The 12,221-nt window shown below is 36.0% G+C and overlaps 1 protein-coding gene across 5 annotated transcripts in view; it reads right to left on the reverse strand.

Annotated features, from left to right (window-relative positions):
- PPP1R16B (protein phosphatase 1 regulatory subunit 16B) overlaps positions 1 to 12,221 on the reverse strand; it is a 108,186-nt gene that overhangs the window by 46,300 nt on the left and 49,665 nt on the right. The window lies entirely within an intron of this gene.

The raw sequence follows: 12,221 nt of genomic DNA on the forward strand, positions 1-12,221 counted from the left end.
TGTGATCAAAATTCAGACGCTTGGCAACTGAGTCATATTTATGATGGTTGCAATGTCCCAGAGTCATGTGTTCCCCTTTTGCGAACTTCAGACAAGCAAAGTCAATCGGGAAGCTAGATTTACTTCACAATTGTGTTACTAACTTAACAACTGCAGTGATTCACTTAAGAACTGTGGCAAGAAATGTTGTAAAATGGGGCAAAACTCATTTAACAAATGTCTCACTTAACAATATAAATGTTGGGCTCAATTGTATGTGAGACATATAATATTGAAGACAAATAGGAACTCATGTGGTAGGAGACACTAGTTCTAAGCAGACTGCATATGGCTTGTTTCTTTTACTGGAAGATTTGAAACCTGATTCTTCTAAGTCTGGTAGGTTTTCTAGAGTTGGGGGGAGGTGAGGAAAATTCTCATGTTCTGTTTTAGGAAGGCAAAATCTTTTGCTCCATCTCTACTCATTTTGAACTTGCATGACAAATCAAGGAGACTGAAATCACAAACTAACATATTATTTTTGGATGATCTCATTGTAGAAGTGGTCGATGTTCAAGCTCACTCTTAAAAGAAGAGGTTCTGATCCCTTTGCATAAATCATTTAACTTGTGGAATTACAAGAGGGAGAAGCAGCAGCTAGTGGAGAAAGGTTAATTCCACTGATCACCTAGTATCCTCCTAGAAGCTAGGGGAGAGGTGTTGCTATATGCATTGGCATACAATGTCTTCTTATAACCAGAAATATCTATCTGTTTAATATCAAATAGCATGAAAACAGTTCGAAAATTCATAATCTTCTCTTTAACAGCAATAGAGTATAGAAAGCAGTACCACAAGATTCCCTTTTTGTACATGGTTTCAGGAAACCTTTAAAAATAAAATCTCTTAATCTCTTCTTCTCTTCATTCAAAGCCATCTGTAATAAGTGTTTTGGGTTTTTTTTTTGGTCTGGAGATCAAGAAAGAAAGAAGAGGTCATAACTAGCAAAGCAACCAATGAATTCCCATCTCATTGTCTGCAACATGATCACCCATGCAGTTTGATATTTTGTCAACAGTTCAACTATCCTTACAACAGCTGCTGCTGCAGAGCTACAGGAATGAGCAGCCTTCTGAAATCAACAGCAAAGAACCAGCCCATTGTTTCCAATTCAATAATATAAAGTAGCTTTTTGAAAACAACCTTGTATGATACTTATCTTAAGAGTATAATCTACCACAAATGATTTTCAGATTCCATATATTGAAAGGAGCACTGCATTTTACTTAAAAAGGGATCAGGGAAGGATTTTTTAATATATATATATATATATTTTCAATCAGAATCTAGTACTACATATGACAGCTGAACCATGTACAATAAAAGGAAAATACAGAACTCTGAATATTCTTAAAAGCAAGTATCAGTCAGTGGAGCTGAAGTGGAAGAACTGCGTATGTAACAGATGAACAGACTCTGACAGTCGCTCAATTCCTTTTTCCAGTAATTATATGCAACATCAACATGATATGCCTTAACTTTGCCATGATTTACTAAATTAATTCAAGTGTCCATTTCACACAACAGACTTGAACCATAATATTTTAAGCTTCAATGCTTAAAATATTAGATTGTGCTTTACTGTGTCATCAACAACTCAGGCATTCATTTTGAACTTAGTTGATACAAGATAAAAATCTTTGAACATGCAGCTAGATGTTCAAAGCCAGGGCATGGGGCAAATATCTCCTACAGCAGGGGTGTCAAACTGCCAGCCCATGGACCGGTTTCATCATACTGAAGCCATGCCCACCCTATTGCTGGCAATGCGAAAAGAGTTGCGACACGTCACGTGGCGAGTTTGACACCTGTGCCCTATATGTAGGGAGGTGTGCATTATAAGAAACCATTGTTTGTTTAACCATGTTTTATTGAATAAGTCACAGTTAGCTCAGCTTCTTCTACAAGACGAATAATCAGCTTTGGTTTAACACTGCAGTTGCATAGCATAATAATCTCAAAGTTTATAATATATATGAAGATTTCCTTGACACCAGCATGAGTGCAGGCAGTCTTCAATTTACAACACTTCATTTAGTGACCATTTGAAGTTACAACCTCACTGAAAAAAGTGGCTTATGACTGTTTTTCACACAACTGTTGCAGCATCCCCATGATCACGTGATCAAAATTCAGACTCTTGGCAACTGACTCATATTTATGATGGTTGCAGTGTCCTGAGGTCATGTGACCTTCTTTTGTGACCTTCTAACAAATAAAGTCAGAGGGGAAGCCAGATTTACATATTAACATATTACTAACTTAACAAGTGCAATGATTCAGTTAACAACTGTGGCAAGAAAGGTCATAAAATGGAGCAAAATTAACTTTGGCTCGCTTACCAACAGAAATTTTGGGCTCAGTTGTAGTCATAAGTTAAGGACTACCTATATATAGTATACCAACCAGAGGAAGTACCTAATTCAAATAACACTTCAGCCATGGATTCAATAAGTAGCTGTAGAAAACCCTGTTTTACCATTTAAATCCAAGCATAATATTTATTTATTTATTTATTTATGAGACTTATATACCGCTTTAAGTGCAAGCACTCTCTAAGCGGTGTACACCAGTAAGCAATGTATATATATATTTACATTGCCCCCAACAATCTGGGTCCCCATTTTACCTACCCCGGAAGGATGGAAGGCTGAGTCAGCCTTGAGCCGGTGAGATTTGAACCTCTGACCTGCTGAACACAGTCAGCTAAAGTGGCCTGCAGTACTGCACTCTAACTGCTGCACCACCTTGGTTGGTGCATTGTTGGAACAATGACAATCAAAAAACTTTGAGCTCTCCCAAATGCCAAGTACTATAATCACGATTAAATACTGACATCAGGATGCGGACAATACCAAGTTCTGATTTCCCCTTGGAGGCTTGTCAAAATCTGGGAATGTTCTCATATTTTACAAAAAAAAAAAAGCATCCTGAATATGTGAATATTGTTAATGAAAGACAGAAAGTAAAAACAAAACAAAACCCAAGTGTACATTTTACTGAAAGTATTGAAGCAATATCAACTGCACAGAACTTGTTAAAAAGAACATTTAAAACATATCTTGCATACTTTCAAATGCTTTTAAAATCATAACTAGGATTTTAAGGAACTAGGCTTTCATTTCTTATACAACCACAGATTTTTTAAAATTTGTAGAAAACTGGGGAGAGGGAGGGGGTTAGACACATTACAACTAATCAGCCCCAGGTAAAAATCCTCAGTTGAAAATCTCACTGGCTAATGTTGTGTGACTCATTCCCACACTGACTCGGGCTGACTCATGTGATTTGGTTAAACCACAAGCCATGATATTAAAAACTATTAGGGCTAAGCCAAGTCAAAAATCATTATAGTATTTGCAAAACACACTTGATCTGGTTACTGAATTAATCATATTCTGGATTTACCCAATACATTCAATGACAAATGTAATCAAACATACTGGATTTTGCAGAGCATGCCAAGCCACCAGAAGCTTAATCAAAATTATTACCCAAATTTAGTATATTAAGCAAATACAGCTTAAATTCAGTCCCCTTGATCTGTAAAAGTTCTTGAGTAAACACAACCCATATTTCATCATGTTCTCCAAACCAGAACACTAGGGTTTACTGCAACATTATTTATCACAACTACTATAGATGGTTTGTTAATCATATTTTATAATTTAACATATAATGCAAACCCAACCTTGATCTTCCTTGATAGAAAGTCAAGATTTCTATCATCTTCAGTTTCTCATCTGAAACTTAAACCAATGTTTGTTTTTATTGTGATTTGTGACATGGTAGACAACCAGTTTTGTTTGCTTATTCATTCAGAAGTAAGTGAAATCATGACAAAAACCTACAAACTGAATACATTTGTATTATTCAACTAATTTGTTTTGCTGCAGATGCCATTATTAGAAAGCATGGGAGTCACTGCATCAGATTTAGCAACTGCACTATATTCATTAATCTCCAATTAGGTTGTCAAGATTAATAACACAGAGAAGATTTAAACCATGTATTTTGTGCTTTCCAATAAGTCAGTGCTCACTATTGAAAAAAAGAAACTTAACTTTTGAAAGTTACTGTAAAAAAACAAACAAGGGTACAGCAGCCAACACTCACTTTTAGAGTAATACTTAGTCTCCCAGCACACTGTTTTGGCTTCACAATTTATAGCAACAAATAAACTGTTTTAGAAGCCAAAGGTGATCTCAGTAAATTCATTAAAGTAACTAATGCTAAAGGGGCTGCCTATGCTGCAGGAGAGAAAAGAGATAATTGCATACTATGGACATAGATCATAGTAATGTTCCAGGGAAGCAATGAGTCACTTCTAATTAGGAGGCAAGAGCTTGGCTTTATGTGGTAAAGTTGTGAGGACAAGGGTTTTTTTTTAATCATTACAGTTCAGAAAGTGCTAACACTTCTAGTTTTGAAGCCTTTAGAATCTCAATTTTCCTACGCTGTGATAACCACATGGATAAACTGAGTATTTATTTTTAATTCTAAGAAAGAAGTCTGATTGGTGGCTTGTGGATTCAGAAAAAGAAAATATATCAGTCCTTTATTGTACAAGTTTACACACTAGCCACCCATCTCACACAAAATGACTCTGGGCAGTGTACACCAGTAAAATCAAACAGTGCATATATAATAACAATCATTTGTTTTTTAAAAAAATATATAAAACTGTCATTCTTGTAAATACAAACTGTCATATACGAGAGAGAGTAAATTACTGGAAAAGCCACCTGAGAATATCCCCAGTCCTGTAACAAAATCTGGTCTTGAGTCACTTATGAAACTTTAGCAGAGATGGAGCCACCTTCACTTCAGAGAGGCTAAAGAACGTTCCATAATGAGGGTGCCATGACAGAGAAGGCTCACCTCCTCAGACCCACTAAATGTAAGTCTCTAGCAGACAGGAAATAAAGCATGCCTTCTCTGATAGGTCTAATGGGACAGGCAGAGGTAATTGGGGTGAGGCAAAAATATAATATTAATACTAAATGATCCATTTTTAATCAACACAGTGAAAAAAAAAGATTCTGAAAATCATGATGTGGAGGAAGATAGGGTAAAGTTTTAAAATATTCTTATCACAGTTAATTTCCTCTTCCCAGTATGTCCTGGTACAAGCTAGGTCCCAGAATTCCACAGCCAGCAATGCTGGCTGTGGAATTCTGGGAGTTGAAGTCCACATGCCTTAAAATTGTCAAGGTTGAGAAACACTGAGCTAGGAGATCCTATTCCATGATTGTGTTGACCTTTCATGTAATTAGCTTTTCCTAATTGGGGAATTTTATCCAAAATAACTGGGGCTGAATAATCTGTATGCCCATTGATGTTTGAACATGTTAAATCGAAATCCAAATGTCCTTCTCCCTTCACTGAAGGCAGGGTGGCAAACAATCAGATTAATCACAGCATAATGCTTTCCTAAAGAAGGACCAACTATTTCTATTTCAGCAACACTTTCAATTTGGAATGGCTCTTTGGCAACATGCTGTGGGATGATCATTCATGGTCAGTTTGCATTCAATGATCTCTGCTAGTTATCTGCATTACCGCTGCTTCTGTTCTGATCCCCATTTAAGTTTTACAGCAAGCAAAGGAAATTTAAAGGATTCACAGTGCCATAGGAAAATATAAATTAATTGTTGATAGGGTAATTTCCTTTGACTGTTTTGATCTTCAGTATCCATAATCCACAAACAGCATGACCAACAGCAAACCAATATAGCAAGAGCTATAATCCAAACCCCCATGAAGTGTGTCTGCCTTGAATATGAGACAACATCAGAACCTTGAGAAATCATTTATCACTATAAGAAGGACCAATGTGACCAAAAGGAGTTAGGATAATCTTACTCAAAGAATATTTTCCAGCTGCCTCCTCTAAGGCATGGTTTGAACAACTGGATTGTATGGAACCTTTGAGTTCCACAAAAACTTGATTGGGTTGCATGAGAGATCAGGGGGGGAGTTCCATCAAATATAGCCAGTTTTCTATCACTAGAACTCTTGATCAAGAATTCCAGATTTGAAAAAAAAAAACTAGCAGGTTCTGCAGACTGACAAAACCATGCCCTTGGACTCAGTAGCCATTCCCTGAGGGCTGAAACTACTAGGGATTGCAATCAGAGAAAATAGTTATTAAAATGTGATTCAGATGCCCTATACACCCATGGCTGAGAAATGAGCAACATTTATTCTATATAGCAGGAGAAAGCAAATACACTACTAGCTCCTGAATACCAGCTACAGGCAGTGATTGCTGGGCTCCAGGTAAAGCTCTGACACAACTTGTCTTGGGTAAATTGAGAGCTACAAAAATATGCAGCCTGATTATTCTGCGATCAGCAGTTTTACTATGACTAGTACCACCTCCATTTTTACTTCCACACCAGAGTAAGAGTGTGATGCATGTCCTAGACCTAGACAGAGCCATGTGGCCCTTTGAGTAACTTCATATAAGCCTCTGTTACAGGAAAAGGTCTATAAAACTCTGGAAAAAGAAATAAAAGCATCTGGCAAAGTATCCATGATATCCTGATTTACCAGTAGATTAAGTGTGGGTTGGATGGGTGAACAATTAAATGAATACACAGGTAGCTCAAAAATATATTCAAAAGTACTCATCAATAGTTTTTCATCAAACTGAAGAGAAGGAACAAGTGGGAGTCACAAGCATCAATCATGGATCTTCTACTCTTTAATGTTTTTATAAATTATTTAGATGATGAGATAAGAGCAGATGCTTATCAGCTTTGCAGATAAAACAAAATTGGGTGGGATAAGTAATCTCCTACAAGACAAAAATAACATTCAAAATGAATGATAATAAACTGAAAGTAACACAATGAAATTTCACTGTGAAAAGTGAAAAATCCTTATCTTAGAAAACAAAAATCAAAAGCACAGATGGAGAATGAGAGTGATCTGGCTAGCTAATAGCATTTGTGAAAAAAAAAAAATTTTTGAGTAAAAATTGAATATGAGCCAGTAGCGTGAAATGGATGCTAAAAAGATAAGTGCAATTTTAGATTGCATCAGCAGAATTATAATATTCAAATGAAATGAATGAAATCAAATGAAGTTTAACTGAGAACAATTTAGAATGGAACAGCCTGCCTTCAGAAGTTGTAAGTGCTCCATCACTGGAGGCTTTTAAGAAGAGACTGGACAGCTGATCAAATTGGGCCTGGAGACTAAAACATACAAAGAATGGCTACGGGACTTGGGTTTGGCTAGTCTAAAGAAAATAAGAAATAGGGGAGACATCACAGCAATGTTCCAGTATCTGAGGGGCTGCCACAAGGCAGAGGGGGACAGGTCGTTCACCAAAGCACCAGAAGGAAGAATGAGAAACAATGGTTGGAAACTGATCAAAGAGAGAAGCAAACTGGAATTAAGGAGAAACTTCCTGACAGTGAGGACAATTAACTAGTAGAACAGCTTACCCCCAGAAATAGTGGGCACTCCATCACTGGATATTTTAAAGAAGTGACTGGACAGTCACCTGTCTGAGACGGCATAGGTTCTCCTGCTTGAGCAGGGGGCTGGACTAGAAGACTTCCAAGGTCTCATTCTATTCTATTCTATTCTATTCTATTCTATTCTATTCTATTCTATTCTATTCTATTCTATTCTATTCTATTCTATTCTATTCTATTCTATTCTACTCTACTCTACTCTACTCTACTCTACTCTACTCTACTCTGTTTATTCTATTCTAAATGAAAGTACTTTCAGATAACTTTTACTCTTTGGTTCCACGATGAGCAAATCTAATTGCTACATCTAAGACTGTGCTTCTAGGGATGTCCCGAAAAGAAAAGAAGACTTAACAACGGGAGATAAGTGTTGGTCTTTTCCAAGAGAATAAGCCAGACTGACATAGACCTGTCGTGTTAGACAAAATCAGCATTACATTTATTGTAACTTCTACTTCAGTATAATTTACCTAATTTCACAGATGACACTTGCCTTTCACAGGAAAAATTGGATCCAATGGAACTTGAACTAGAATTTTGTTTCATCATTGAAAGAGAAAAATGAATGTACTGAAATCTGTAATCAGAAAGGGATACTTCTCATTTAACTTTTCAAGAGAACTCTTCGGTCTTTTTACCTATACACTAAGATGAGGTATATTCTTAGTCTTGCACTGTTTTCTAGTCGAGAAAGGCAGAGTATGAAAACTACGGTGTCATGCTGTAACCTAATGTGATTTATTGGGCCTCTGGTCATGTTTGTTGGGGGCTGCACTGTACTTACATAACACATGCTACTCCTTTAGATCTGTAGCAATCTGTAGCAAACAAAGCTCAACCATATATTGTGCTAAATTACGTGAATAAGACATTATGTCTTAATTATCATATCATCAGTTTAATTGTGAGCTGATGTACAATGGGAATTCTGTTAGCTTCTTGGCATAACAATGCACCAGACTTTGAACTCTGACATTGTTAAAGAAAGTCACTAAAGTTGAAAAAACAGAATTTTGGTGTGATAATCTCTAGCCAACATAGATAAATTGCTAATATTTATAATCATTCTGGAAACATTTCTGTACAAGACTGAGTTCAAATATATCCTGTTTAAAACAAACAGGAGTTTCCAGTTTGTTTATTTATTCAATTTGTACGGTCTCCCGTCTCAACAAGTGATTGCGCGTGGTAAACAAAATTAATGTTCCATTAAGACCTTCATTTTGCAGAGAAATCAACAGTTTTCTAGCACTCCAAAAAAGACCAGAATACATTTATTAGACTTTTTCCAAGACCAAGTACTGTATTTTTTTTTAACTGAAACAATGTTTCTGCTCTAGAAACTGTAACAACCTCCACCCCAAATTTAGTGGTAATCTCTCACAGAAGCTGGCACACTTTGGAGCAATATAAGTCCATATAATATCCATCTCCTTGTAAGTTTACAAAATGCCTGCACTTCACACAATTGCTAAACCCACACCAGAAAAACATAATAATTGAATTAGAAAAGTCCAAAGCATTATTTCCAGACTGATTTATTAAATTTATATCTAATAAAGGTTTATTTTTGATCTCTCCTTCTAAGATCTATTTCTGCATCAACCTTGACTGAGCTCAAAATCTTAAAAAGATTTGCCCTGCTTATTCCATAGAGAGATGGCTACAAGAAGTCCTAGTATGATGCACTGGATTTGGGAAGTTAAAAAAATAATCACAAAAGAAGGTAATATCCTGCAGAGACCCATCTAAGGAGTTGAAATCAATGAAGACTACCTTTATCTAGTGCAAATGTGTCTGGATAATGAAACATGCCCCTCAGATTTTGGGGCTAGAAAGGCTCAAGGATGTCCCATCAGGCAGTGAACTATACTGGTAGGATAAGGGAAATTAACCTTGCCTTTGCTATTGACTAGACACACACATGCAAAACAATTAATCTTTTGTGGACATTTCCCAAGCCAATCCTCATACATAGATCATCAATTCATTATAATTAATTATGTGCATCCATCCATTCCCCACCACCCTCTCTCTGATATACTTTGCAACTTTACTGGCTACTTGAGAAGGGAATGAGACTGTTCAAAGTTGGCAGAAATAAGTGGGAACTAACTTATACTAGGTACGGTCACCAATTACTCAAATCACAAATGAAGGATGGTGTTATTTATTTAAATTAAGTCACTCCTTTTTTCTTGCCTACTTCTGAGGAGCCAATTTTGAGTGGCATTTTTTTTTTATTTCTGCTCCCCTTGTCTCTATAGATACATCTCGCTCCCATCCTGCCATCACCATACACAAATACCATTACTCTCCTTAATGTCACACTTTCCAATGGTTACTTTGGATGAAATCCAGCAGCAGTTGGGAAGGCTACATCCAAGCCAAACATCCTTGGGAAGCTATAAGTTTAAGGGCAGAAGCAGAAAATGTGGTGTGGCTTTCCAGCATCAATATTTTTCCATTCCAAGCCCTTCCCTGCAAATTCTAAACCCCAAGCTGCATTTTACCTCTCAAAGGAAAAGATAAAAAGTCTACCGGAAACCAGATATTGGTATGCTTCCAAGATTTTTTGAAAAAGCAGTAGAAGAAAGTAATTGGGATCTTGAGGCAACTGAAAGATATTTACAAAAAAAAAATAAAAAAAAATACTAGAACTTATTATTACAAAAATAATTCAAAACCTGGTATTGGCATAGCAAAGATATCTGGAAAACATGTAAACAAATATGTGAACACACATAGTCTCCAGATTTTATTGCCAATATTTTTATGATTATTTTGTACTGTCAATTCTTGCAATACTAATACTAACAACAACAACTTTTAAAGTTGATCAAATCAAATGTTGAGCCTTTCTCAGCTACTCAGTTATTTTTGTTTTGTTAATTTTGTTTTGTTTTTCAGTTTGGTCCTATTATTTAGATGGATTTTTAGTCATCTGCCATTAGACAAGCAGAATAATTGTACTTCCGGTGGAAATTACAGTTCTAAGCTGTAGAATAGCATGTACTTTCCTTGGAATCAAGGAACCAGAAGGAATTTTTTTAAAGGCCAGATAAGATTTCTTGTCATTTAACTGCCAGCTCTGAATTAAAACTGTCTGAATTAAATAACCTAGATTGCTTTAATCCCATAGATTTAGAAGGAAGAAAAGGAAGATGCAAGAATAATAGAATAACAGAGATGGAAGGGAGTTTGGAGGTCTTCTAATCCAAATCCCCGTTCAAGCAGGAAATGCTATAACATTTCAGATAAATTGTCTTCTGAAACAGAAGTAGAGAACTATGGTCAAGTAATGACCTAATTACCAGCATTTTTACCACTGGCTAGGTTGGGTTGGACACCTGAAAATTGTAGTACAGTGTTTTCTGGAGAACGATTCTTGTCATAAAGGAATAGGTAACTTTCTTCCATCTGGAGTTCCTCTGTGAGGGAGATAAATAGTTGCAAAATGGGACTATTGACAACCAGATTAAGCCTTAAAAAATCTTTTCTGAGATTAACTCAGTGATTCCCAAACTGTCATCAATTACCCAAAATTGGGTAAAAGTGGTTTTTCTTTGGATAACAGCAGAGCAAATGATTAAGCTTAGGTTAAGAAGTCAGTGCAAAATGTTATTTGAAGAACAGAATCATCATTTGAAGTCTCTGTGGTTAACACTTCACAATGACTATCCTGTGTTAATTGAGAAGGCCATGGTGCAATTGTTGTCATTTCCAAGCACCTACATGTGTGAAGTAGGATTTTTCATGATTGCCTCAACAAATACAAACAAAACTGCTTGCTAACCCTGAAAATGATTTTGAGTAATGATGAAAATATTGGGAAACTCCAAATCCATGCAGATATGACATATAGTTGCAAATATTGTTCCTTTCAGTGTTTATAACTGTATGGCCAACACACTTAAAGTAAATCCAATACAGTAAGGTGACATATTGGATACACCAGATCCAGCACCGTACTTATGATGAAAACTGTTAACAAGATGGATAACAGGAACCACAAAATGAAAATATTTCAGGACTGAAAGGTCAATTCTCAACTGAAGTTGTGGTGCATTTGTACATTGGCAACTCTGGTTAATAATTTATAATAGAACTGTTTGCCAAATGATGTCTCTGCTATGAAGTACCACATAAACTGAAATAGTAATTACCACTCGAGTGGTTGACATCTCATACAAAATGAACACATATGGATATCTGCCACTCATAGAGGAAGATAAATGCAACATTTTTAGAAGTCATCTGCTATGCCGAATTCCAACTATAGGGCAAAATCTAAGCTAGTAATTAGCAAAGGAATATAGTATCATTTTATATGTGTAAGCCATATACTTTTAAGCCTTATTTACTGTGCAAGTTTTCTTCTTTCTTATCGATTGAACAAGAAGATCTCTTTTTTTAAGTTAAAAGCAACTGCAAGAGAAAAACAATGCTACTCTCATTACAATGGTCCCTCTGCATCTCTTCTCCATAGATGGTTTTGAAATATCTTAATAGCGATGAGAAGTCTGACCACAGATCCCTAACACCTTAGCCAGCTTGATCACTAGCAAACAAAGTGAACATTTATTTTATTCAAATACCTGGATTTATTTCATAAAAATATATTTTCAAGTATTTTGAAATTTTGCCCTATGCCAAAAGTCTCATCAATATTATTTTCAAATGGGCTGTTGA

This window comes from Crotalus tigris, unplaced genomic scaffold (genome assembly GCF_016545835.1).
Source record: "Crotalus tigris isolate CLP2741 ecotype Arizona unplaced genomic scaffold, ASM1654583v1 scf7180000024281.4978605, whole genome shotgun sequence".
Lineage (NCBI taxonomy): Eukaryota > Metazoa > Chordata > Lepidosauria > Squamata > Viperidae > Crotalus > Crotalus tigris.